This window comes from Monodelphis domestica, chromosome 4 (genome assembly GCF_027887165.1).
Source record: "Monodelphis domestica isolate mMonDom1 chromosome 4, mMonDom1.pri, whole genome shotgun sequence".
NCBI classification, from domain to species: Eukaryota; Metazoa; Chordata; class Mammalia; order Didelphimorphia; family Didelphidae; genus Monodelphis; species Monodelphis domestica.
Genome location: NC_077230.1, coordinates 164,052,889 through 164,065,534, shown reverse-complemented (window position 1 = coordinate 164,065,534; position 12,646 = coordinate 164,052,889). Strand labels below are relative to the sequence as shown.

Here is a 12,646-nt window from a genome sequence, read left to right as displayed (position 1 = left end):
CTCTCTCTTTTTCCCTATTGTGAAGAGTGAATCAAATACTCTATCAATCAGCAAGTTTTAAGTGAATCAATCAAAAACTGAAGTACCTCTACTTACCAGTCTCTATGTATGAGAGTTCATAAGTTACTTCGTGTTACCCTCCAACTTTATGGGAACCAATTGAAGTCTTTCAATTTGCCTAGCACTGGCCAGGGGCAGGGCAGTGGCCTCTGCAGGTATCACCCACTCTAGCAAGATGCATACCCAAAAGCTTTAGACAATGGAAGCCTGCCATTGGTTGTTAAATATTATGGGACTTTAACTGATAATTGTGTCTTATTGAAGAAGGGACTACAGTGTGAAAAAGCACAAGGAGAAGGAGATCGACAATCCCTGTGGGGTTGGTAAGGATCTAAGTCAAGTCAGAAGGCCTGTTTGAAGGATTCCGGGAAGTGGCTGCCTGGCAACTCCTGTTATACAAGTACCTCTGTTTGGGTTTCACTTTGGCTCCCCTGTCCTTGTGATTGAAGGAAAAATCAGACCACGGAATCATATTTCCCTTTTAGCTCAGATTTTTGTCCCCTTTTCTCTTTTATAAAATGGAAATTTTTCTGTAGTCCTGGCTGACAATGGGTAAGTGCAATATTGCTACAACTGTCCTGTATCCTTATAGGATACTACCTCATTTGGACCTTGCTGGTGAATCAAGGCCCTGTTACAATATTAATTTTTGTTCACGATTTTTATATACATGGGATTTTACATATATATATATATTTTTCTCTTCTGTTTTCTTTCATTTTGGGAGTGTGGGTAGAAGAATTGACTCATATACCTCCTGGCTTAGTCATGTATCCTGGGGCAATTCTAGTGTTGATCCTTAAGTGAGGGAGGGAAAAGTTGTATTTTTATCCCATAATCGAAAGTTAAGATCCCTTAAAGTAATTTTAGGAAAAGGAATCACCAACACCCTAAACCCAAGAAGTAGATTTTCTGGGAAAGATGTTATAAGAATGCTTGCAGATATTACATATTACATCAAGAGATCCACAGAGTAAAGTCTTGTGATAAAGGAGAACATCCCCTACTTGGCTTTTTGTCAATATGCCTATGAATCAATTTTTTCTTTCTCTATTTTGCTTATTCCCCAAATTGTTGTAATACCCTATGTAAGGTGCAATTTTATACCCCCTAAGGGGAGAATCTTAAATGTATAGACTCCATGCATGGAATGATTCAATGGGGAGACCAGACCTGGTAAAACAAATAAGGAAACTTAACATGCTGGTCTCCCAAAGAATTAATGGGAGGGTGGGGTGGGAGTGGAAGAGAGATTGGGTGAGGAAATATAGCTCCATCTACCTTCCCAAGATCCACCACAGCCTGGTATTCTCTGACTACAGCCTAAATGGTGGCCATCAACAAAGGCTAGGCATCTGGCATCATTGAAAATATCTCCAGTGTTCTGAAGTTAATCATCAGCATGCAAGGTCTAAATGGCAGCCACAGAATAGCAGGCTAAATGAAGTAGCAAGGAAAGTAATTTTTTAACTCTCGCTGTCTCTGTCTCTCCTCTTATTTCCTTCAGATTAAATAAAAATCACTTAATCCATGACCAGTTTCATAATTTTACCTCTTACAGTGATTTTTCTTATTTTCTTAAGTTAACACAGATGAGCATTAGTAGTCAAAAACTTAGCATTTTCATTGTTGTCCTAGTATTTAAACTACCTTCTGACCCATGAATACTAATAAACAATTCACTACATAAAATTGATGAATGTGTTATCATATAATTAAGTGGTTGCATTCTTAAAGGACCTCTTCCTCTTTCATATTTATGTTGCTCAGTTAAAAGAAAATCTTCAAGTATAAGACCAAGGCAATGCCACAAAGAAATAGGCATGACTAAAAATTCCTGGTTCATAATTCACTATCCTAGAATCCATTTAACACTGTTAACAAACCATTAGAAGGTTTTGATATTAATTGGAAAATCATAAAAAATAATTACCAAATATTTTGCATCAAATAAAAAAAAAAGCTTCACATTTCTCAATTGCCAGTACACACAGGTTGTTGCCTTCTTGAGATATTACATAAGCAGAACAAGTAAACATGGGAGATGGCTAGATGGCTTTGTTAATAATTATGACATAGAGAACATAACCTTTTTCTCTTTATTGTGCCTTAGCTTCATTATTTTGAAGACCAATTGTCACTATTAAGCAACACAAATGTGAGGAAATGCATGGAATACTTAAAGACACAGTCTGCAATGGTTTTTTTTTTATTGCATAAACCATTATTATTAGCTTGTTGGGGTTGGGGGAAAAGAGAAAGAGAGAAATAATCTGACATTCACTTAAAAGTAAAATACAGGGGGCAGCTGAGTGGCTCAGTGGATTGAGAGTCAGACCTAGAGATTGTAAAGATTAAAATTTTGGGAACTGAGGCAAGATAGAAATTAGTTTTTCTCTGCAAGGAGTATTATATTTTTATGAGGTTTATTAAAGGTTAAGGATTAGAGAAAATACAGAATAAGAAAGCACATGCCTAGGGCAGAGAGGCCTAGACAAGGTACCTCACATCATGAAAGAGACGTGTCTGCTCCAAAACGGAAGTCGAAAAGAGAGGCCAAGCCTATTCACAACCAGGTTTAAATACCCCATCTCGCTCTTTGCCCAAGTGAAAATTCAATGAGATTAGAGGGCATTCTGGGGAAGTGGAGCAAGGATTTCTGGGGATTGAAGTCCTGGATTCGAGTCTATTTTTATAAGATGGAAAGTCATAGGTCCAAATCTGGCCTCAGACACTTTCTATCTCTGTGACCCTGGGCAAATCACTTAACCCCCATTGCCTAGCCCTCACAGCTCTTCTGCTTCTGAGATTGAAGATAAGGGCTTAATAAAATTTAAAAAAAAAAAAGGAAAATGCATACAATAATTGGTAAATTGAAATTATGTTGTACCTAGAGTCCCTCAAATCTAGGGGTGACTTGAGCATGTCAATCATATTTTAGCAAACAAGTCACTGTACTTAGACATGGAAGAAATCATAAAGATGATCGATGATCCAAATAATGAAAAGATACTTGGTACGCCAGATCATGGATATAAAAGATAACTGTAGTTGTCATGTAACATTACTTGAAGGGAAGGTGTCATATGTATTCCCATTAGTGCTTACAAGGTGGCTTGCATGCAGTGTATGCTCAATAAATTTGTCTGAGGTTCTAATGTTGAGCTTGATGAGGTGAATACAAAATGCTTATGCTAACATTTACTTGAAAATATGGCACATTCTATGATTTTCATAAGTTATCCTGTTCATCATTAATTTTAAATTTATTAAGAAAGTACAAAAACCAATAATGATTTTTTCCAAATTAGATGCATTGGTATATAGTTTGGTATTATTAAGAGAAATATTATATATTATCCTCAAGTTAGCTGCTTATTTAGGGGTTAATTGATTGCAAAGCTGAATAATGGATATGTACTGCTACTTGACAAATTAAAAAAAAAAATTAGATGGATAAAGGACCAATACGAATACTTTTTAAATGTTAAACAGTCATTTTATAAACAAAAAATGAAAATTATATATAAGAAATACAACTAAAATCTCTTTGCTTTCTAGATCTCTTAAGAGCACAAAGGATAGGATTTTTTAAAAGGTAATGTGAATTCCAATTAGGCAGTCTAATGATTATAAAATAAAGAAACTAAAGGTGTCTACAACTGGAAGAAAAATCAGTTCCAACAATGATAATGCTAAATTATGACATTTTAATCCCTTTTTTTTGGTAAAATTGGAGACAAAATAAATTACATAATAATTAAAGCCACTGCTGAAGTCATAATGGTGAATCTATCATATGCAGAAACCTCTTTGTGTGAGCAGGCCCCTGGTTTGGCTTGCTAGGAGGCTGGCCCCACACCCAAATGTAGGGATGTGTGGCATTCTAGCCTCCATCTACTGTCTCAGGGGATAAGCACACTCACAGTTGGGGCTGCTCAAGGCCCATCCTCCAACTTAAACTGTCTGGAGCAGGCCACACCTCCAGACTACAACCCAGCAGTCAGGGGGCAGGGCACAAAGTTGGGGGTAGGGCAGGGCACACAGTTGGGGGTAGGACACGGCACATAATGGGGGCACTTACCAGCATGCAGTCTGGGATTGGGGTGGGGCATGGCATAGGATCCCCAAAAGGTTTGCCATCACTCACCTAGGCCATCAAAATGATAATTTATGGATACTAAAAAATAATTGGAAAAGGTAGGAAAAATGGTTTTCTTTCACCAACAAATTGGCAAGTTTCCATTTTAACTGTGGTATCATCATATTCTTATGTATCTCTTTCCATTGTTTAGCTCTGATCTAGGACTCCTTAGAAAGAACTAGAATAATATGTCTCTAGCCTACTACTGACAGCAATATATCAAATGTAAAATTATGCAAAGGAATGAAGATGTGGACCAGTAAAGGGGAGCAGACATTATATGGCTCTGGACAATTCCTTTCCTATTTGTAGAAGAGTGTTAGACTAAGTTGTCACAATGATTCCTTCTAGTACCAGGATTCAATGTTTTTTTAATTTATGTTGGATCTTGCACAGAACTTCCAACCAGGTTGATACACTCATTTATACTTTTAGTGGCAAACTGCAAGATGACTTCAAGATTGATAGTGAGATATCCTTTGGCATCTGTGTTTCTCATTCTACAACTCTCTTTCCTTCTGGTGTCTATAGTTTTGTTTCTTCCTTGAATTTCCTTTTTCTTTCTATCACATTTTATCACTGCTTCAGGAATATATATCTGATAATCATTCAAAACAAAGAACTTAATACTTTATTATCTTATTGATTAATGTGAATTATATATTCTTTATACTTGATTAAAATTAGCTCCTTACTTCAGCATACAGAATTTTTATGTTAGTTATGGTCATATTTGTAGCATTCAAAAGAAAACTTTACTTAGAAGTATGTGCAAATATACAAAGCAAGAAGCTAAATGTTTCTTTACCACTTCTAGAGTGTCAGAGGTTCCTAATCTTTGTTTTTTCAACAGATTCCACAATGGCCTCATAGTTCTAACTGGAACTTTAAACATAATGCATCATATTCTGACCTTTTGCACATTTCAGCTTCTAAAGCAAAATCCTAGATTGTTTTAATTTTTGTAGGGTATAAGACTGCTGGAGAGAATGCAACCCTTTTCAGTACAAGTAAAATGTAATAAGAGAAAAGCAACATAATTAGGCATCATTTTAAAAATTTTAAATAAGGTGAGATTCTAATGGAAAGATACCCATTCCCAGGTAAAAGGTATTCTTGGATAAATGGATAATTAACTTTTTAAGTTCAGTAGAGGTTACTGAGTATCAAATGTCATACAGTAGCATAGTGAGTTCCTCAAAGGCATGAAAAAGGTCCAAGTACTCTAAAAGTTCTAGTCAGAAGTTGTTTATTTGTGCAAAGGATCTGTCTTGTCTTTAGAAAATATATCTGAGAGAGAACCTGATAATCTATACAAGATTATATCTATATATTATAAATCTATGTAAGATTTATCCATAAAAAAAGGACTGCAATACAGGTATAGTAAGAACAAGATATTTGGTACATTGAAGATTGGGATTAGAACTATTCAGTTAATAAAACAAACATATCAAATGCATTATCAAAAAGGACAAAAAATTTAGTAAATGTTTGATAACAGCAATGAATTTCTTATTTGAGAATATTTCTTTTTTGGAAAAGAAATTGATTCCTGTAAATAGATTACCTTATATAATTTTCCTCTGAAGTGCTATAAAAGTCTTTAATTAAAAAAAATCATCAAAAGATACATTCCAATGTACCATCTTAATTTAATTTGTCACAAATTGCTTAAAAAGCTTCTTAAAAACCTGTGGTTGTAAAATACAATATATATTTTAATTTTAACAATTTTAATTACCAACCATGAACATAAAAAACTTCTGAAAGTAAAATATGAAGGTGTTTAAAATACTATTGTTTTCTACCTTACTAGTGTAACTATATTTTGAGGGTAAAATAAAATATTAGCTCAAGGCCAATTATATACATACAAAATGTGAACATTTCTAATCAAGTTCACAACTCAAATAATTAAAAATAACCACCATTCTACAATGCCATAAAATTCCAGCCAGGTACATCAATACAATACTAAGAGTACCAGTTTAACCCCTTCATCCCGTATCCTGTCACCAGGTTTGTCTAGCCAAAGACAAAACTTGGGCTATTTCCCACCATTTCTCTTCTTGGAACAGTCTTACATATGTGTTGCTGAACGGTATTAGAGGAAATCAAACAACTTCGTTAACTAGGTCCAACTATAAATACATGTTATGCAAATAAGCATGAGCCCTCAGGTCAGCAAGATGAACCCTTTCCCCACCTATTCCACAGTAGCTCTTCTAAACCTTTTTATATTTGTCTTCTCATTTTAGGCCCCACCCCCTTCCCTGTTAGCAGAGGCCCCAGCCTAAACCTAAAAGAAGTATTTCACTAGGAAGTTCTTCTTCTAAAATATTCTATGTCTTATTTCCTTGGCCTGTAGTCTGGACCAGTCCTGGTGTAGGCCAGTCCAGTAACACAAACTTGAAAATTAGAATACGATGAGGCACTGATGAACCACAAAAATGCTATATATATATATATATATATATATATATATATATATATATATATATATATTTTTTTTTTTTATTGGCAACAAATTATTAAAAGAATACACTTAGAAAGAATCCTCATTCAAATGCATCCTGATTCAGCCACTACACTGACTCCCAAACCATTTCAATTCAATGACTTCCAAAAGCTTAGTGATCCCGGAAGCCACAATCATCTATACCTAATTTTCAATCCTTGAGTAATATACAACTTAAATTACCTCCTAACTATTACCTTGCCTAAATTCCCACATCCTTATAAAGAAAAACCCATTTACTTAGTTGCCTAGGTTTATAAAGACAGTAATTCTAAACATGTAGAACTTGAGATGGCAGAACTACCATTCAATAAATACAGGCAAGTTATTTCATCTGATTCCTCTCCCTCTCTCATTCTCAGTAGCCAACACATTGATTTTATTTTCACAATGTCTTCTGTATCCATTTTATCCTTTATAACCCCATAGGCATCATTATAATTATTGGCTTATCTTCTACATCTTGAATTAGTGTAATAAACTCCCTTCCTGGTCAACTTAATTATGATCTCTCCTCTCTTATATTATCTATATGTCATTGACAGATTAATCATCTCGAAATAGGCCAGAGGTAATATGGTATGGCTTAAAAAAAGAAGAGTACACAACTTGTATCAAGAATGACATAGGTTGGTCTAGGTCAGCTTCTCTTCCTATTTTTGCTTCTCCCCCCCCCCCCCCCCCCCAGTGATATATCTACTTCCTTATATACTGGACACTGTGGTGCTGCAATAAATTTTCTGTCACTGGGGGGGGGATATATTACATAAATCTTGAAAACATTCTTCACTTTTTTGTTAGTTTGTTGTCCTGAAGAGGTATTTAGCATGATTTCTCATTTCTTGTTGTCATAGAAACAATAACACTCATAATGATTCTTAATCCTATTGTTTTAACATTTTATAAACTATTTTACTTTACAAAATGCTTATTACCCTTGGCTTCCATTTGTCACCTGTTGATAAAAGAACAATTCTAGGCATCTGTTCTTGACGTTGTATCAATTTATTCATATCGGTTAAAATATTTTGTTCATTTAACCATTTCGCCCATTTCTAACATGAATAGATTATTTAAATAGGTCAGATTATGAACTGTTGTATAGTCACCATTTTATTCTAATTTTGGAACAGACTTTAATATATGATTTAACATATCTTAATGTTATAAAATATAAAATATTAGACTAAGTAGAAATAGAGGAAAAATGACTAAAATAACTCATATTTGTAATGTGTCATTTCCTGTCAGTTAAAACATGATCAATTCGATTTCGCCATAGACATAATGTTATTATGGGCTTCCAGGTCCAGAATTTTTCAGCTCTCTTCTTATGGAGAGAATTCCTGGTGTAAAGTTGTCTAATCCTTCTCAGCAAAGCATGAAGCATTTTTAAGTACTCATGTTCCAGACCTCATCTAGGGAATGGGAATATAAAGAAAAAGAAAAAAAAAACAATCCCTGCCCTCAAGTGGTTTCATATCTATGTGACAGACAAAATACATATAAAGTTTCTACCAAAGATGTAGGGGCACATAAAGGAACTGAAAACAATTAAGAGATGAGAAATGGCTTTGAATAGGTGGCATTGTGAGGTGATCTATGAAGCCAGAAATTCTATATGGTAAGAATGAGCTGGTACATTTCCCAGAATGACAAATAAGTCAGTATAAAAGCATGGAGAGGGGAAATGGCATTTCACATATGACATTAAAGGAGAGTAATATAGAAGCTGAAACAATAGATTGGATCATGGTTGAGACAAGCATTAAGAAAGAAACAGAGAATTTTTATATGATTCTGGAATGCGGATTAAGTGGAACTTAATAAGTAGGAAGTGATAATGCCAGATATCTTCTTTCAAATGTATCTGGCACCTGATAGAATGAAGCAGAATAAAAACCTGAGGAAAACAAAATAATTAGGAAACTTTTATAGGAGCACAGGTGAGAGGTAATGAGGACCTGACCTAGAATGGTGGCCTAATTAGTGGTCAGAAGGGGATGAATGATTTTTGAGTTAAAGATAATGAGTATATGAGCTGTCAATTTGATGTGGAGGATCCTAGCAAGGTCATTACAGAATTTTTCCACTTCCTGAACCTCTGTGACAGATGATGGAACCCAATTATGTTTATTTTCACAATGGTCTTTTAGCAAATGCTTATTGGGGCCACCAAAATAAAAGATGATGTGGTGTTACACAGAATGATATTTCTTGCTGCCCTCTGATGAACAATAAAACAAATTCTGTCCATTCCATTATTTGTCTCCTTAAGGAAAATCTAATCCTTCCTACCATCAATTCAGCTTTGAAAAGTGCATATATTACTATTAAGACACTGATATTTAGAGGACTGAGACCTAATTTAGTATTTCTAGATATTCTAAAAAAAGAACTGTGTGTAAAGCACCCAGAATAAATGGTTGAAAGGTAACTGAATTCCACTGCAAGGAAATGTTAAGAGAGCCCTGTATGACTTGAAGGGAGCTGAAAGAAGAATCTGCAGATGGATATTGGTACAATAAAACTCAAAATGGACAAACATTCTGATTTTCCAAGAAAAAGTTATTTAGAGATCTATTCCTACCTACCCTTTGAACTCCCTCTATGAAATCCAATATACCCTTAATGGCAAAGCTTTATTATGGCTCACTATACCAGGAAAGTGCCAGTCACAGCACCCTCTCGCTGTCTTCTCATCTACCAGCCTCTGAGTCCCTACCTTCCTTACTAATCCTTCCCACTCATGTACACATTTTTTCCTGGTCTGGATCCACAGTAAAAGCAATAGTGATATTGTACTAGGCAGCATACATAAATCTACTCCTAAGGAGTCAGTCAAATTGCCTGTGGTCTAATGGGGGAGCATGAAAATAACTATGTAAAAATAAGATACATTAACTGGAGGTCAGGTACTAGAGCATTAATGCATACCAGAAAAAGATCCTCATAAAGATGAGCTTTTAGCTGGGATCTGAAGGAAGGCATGGAAACTTAGAAGATAAAAATGAAAAGTGTTTCAAACAGTGAAAACCAATGAAAATACTTAGTGCAAGGAGATAGAATATGGTGTTCCCAGAGTAGAGAGGCCCTAAGTATGTTCAGAGGAGATGAAGTGTAAGAAATCAATAAAGGTAGGAAGAGGTCAGGAAAGAAATGGCTTTAAAAGTCAAATAGAATATTTTAGGTTTCAAACTGGAATAGGTTCTTAGTGAAGTTTATTGAAAGGGGAGATATGTTGAGATCTGTATTTTATTAAGATCATCTTAACAGTTGACTGGAGGATGATGTGGAGAGGGAAGATGAACCAGAAGGCCTTGTAATGGTTCAAGTGTGAAGTGATGATGGTCTGTACTACGGTGGTTGCAATTTCAAAGGAAAGAAGGGAGTAGAAGTGGAGTTTCAAAGACAGGAAAAGCAGGTCTTAACAAATGATTAGATAGGAAAGCTAAAAGAATGAGAGGAGTTAAGGATGACATGGATATTGTAGGCCAAGGTAATGGGAGGTTGGTGTTACTCTTAATAATAATAGGAAAATTAAGAAGAAGGGATAGCTTGGGGGTTGGGCAGATAATGAGTTAAGTTTTGAACAAGTTGAATTAAAGATGTTTACAAAACATCTAGCTTGATTTACGTGTTCTAGTTGGAGTTTTAAGACAGGAAAGGAGCTGAGGTTAGGGCTGGATAAGAAGATCTTATTAGCATGAGATGATTATTGAATTTATGGGAGCTGGTGAAATCACCCAATGAAATAGTATATAGAGAAAAGAAAGAAAAGGTCAGGATAGAGCCTTGGGGAAAGCTGAAAAGTTAGCAAGTATAACAGGTATTAAGATCAGCAAAGGAGATTTTAAAGTACTCAGATAGATAAAACAAGGACAGAGTAGTTTCATTGAAAATTGGGCAGAAGGGAGTATTAAGGGAAAAGTGATCAATGCTGTCAAAGCCTGCAAAGATGTCAAGAAGAATGAGAATAGAAGAAAGGTTATTAGATTTAGTAGCTAAGAAATCATTAATGATATTGAAGAGAGCAGTTTCAGTTGAAGGATGAGGTCAAAAGTCAGAATGTAAAAAATTAAGAAGAGAATCTTTGTGAACAGTCTTCTCACAGATATAAAAGGGAAAAGAGATATGGAATGATAGCAAGGATGGATGGATGAAATAAGTGTTTTTGATGATGAGGGAGACATGGGAATGTTTGTAGTTCGTAGGAAAGCAATCAGTAGAAGGAAAGACAGAATATAAGTGAGAGGGGAATACTAGCAGAGGCAGTCTTCCAAGGAAGACAGGATGGAATAATATGTACATGTAGAGAAATTTGCCTTGCTAAGGGGCAGACAGTATCTGGGAGATGTAAGATGAGGAACAGGGCAGAAGAGGGAACTCTTGGCAATAGTGGCTCAATTAGGGAGGTGAAAAAAGGGCTGTCCTGTTGCAGTGAGAGACAGCTGATATTTTATAACATAAATTTGTAGTGGAGCTAGTCAGCATGCTTCCCCCAGGTTCTTTTGGTTAGTATGAGTAGGCATGAAGGCAGCATAGGTTTGATCAAGGCTGCTGAGGTTTTGCAGAATAAGATTGGTGATAACATGAGACTTATAAGTGATAATTCAATTACAATTGGCAGGATCTTTTAAAATTCATGTATGTAAATTAGATATAGATAATCTACATTAGTGGAGTGAACAGTAGCATGGATGAAATTGCAGATCTTTTAAGAAAGGATGTTTAAATAAAAAAGTAATATCAACATTTCAATATTAGCAGTGGAGAAGTAGAGACAAAATACATGATTTATTATTTTCTTAATAGTATATATACTTCACAAAGTAATGTCTATTGTAGAACACTACACAGCCAGGTGGAGTTGATCCAAACATAGCAATGTTTTCACTGAAAATCTGAATGCATTCCCATAAATCCTACATATGTATCTATGAAAGACAATCACATTCAGAAACTGTTTTAGCTGCTTCTGTTTTATCACTCCACCTAATTCACATGACAACTTTTTAATGAATAAAAAGTTTATTTTAATTTATGTGACTATTCCTTTATGTTTTTCTCTTTCATTCTAGATCCACATTCATTATATCAAGGACATGAAGATCCATTTAGGAACTTAACATCATGTCTGCTAAGTGAGCAAAGAAAGAAATATTTTAATTGAGAAACTGAGATCATAATTTCTTAAAAATAAAGCAGTAAGCTAGAGTTTTATAGTGCCTAAACAACAACTTGAAACTTCCATTACTTTTTCCAGGAAGGTTCTTTTTAGTAGATTCACATAAGTACACACATAGCATTGATTTACCATAAATTTGATAACATTATGAAATAGGTACGATAGCCTTTGGTAACCACTTTATGGCTATAAACGATGGAAATTTTATCAAAAAATTTATTCATCTGCTCAGCATATGGCTCCTGCCTGAAATTTGGGAAGATATTTATTTGAGGTTTTAAAGAGATAGATTGTCATCTTTCAAATATCATACATGATTCCTTCTGTGACGTAACAGTTCACTTTCTGATATTACACAAATGATTTGGATGTCTTTAAAAGTCCTTGGGATGCATGAAATGAGATTAACATATCCAAGTGAAAGCACAAGGGAAAGACAGCAGACAGTTTCATTTATCTATCAAGTTCTTTCCATTCTGATTTTTCTATGTGGATTACTGTTTGGAGCTCATTATAGTCAATATATCTGATCAAGAGAGAAGCTAAACAAGTCCCAGGTGATTTCACCATAGCAACAAGCTTGCCATGAATTCTTCTGGGGACATAATTTTCACACAAGTATTTGATTGCCTATTCACACTTTTGATTACAACACAGGGCTGTTAAACTAAATGGTACAGGCATAATATAGTGAAGGAAAAAAATTTTTTAAATTACCTTGCATGAATATATT

The 12,646-nt window shown here is 34.8% G+C and overlaps 1 protein-coding gene and 1 long non-coding RNA gene across 23 annotated transcripts in view; one reads left to right on the top strand and one right to left on the bottom strand.

Annotated features, from left to right (window-relative positions):
* PKP4 (plakophilin 4) overlaps nt 1-12,646 on the bottom strand; it is a 285,178-nt gene that overhangs the window by 128,109 nt on the left and 144,423 nt on the right. The window lies entirely within an intron of this gene.
* LOC103104291 (uncharacterized) lies at nt 4,152-11,942 on the top strand. The gene is made up of 2 exons (XR_467532.3): nt 4,152-4,260; nt 11,807-11,942. It is a non-coding gene; the product is annotated as an uncharacterized LOC103104291 (long non-coding RNA).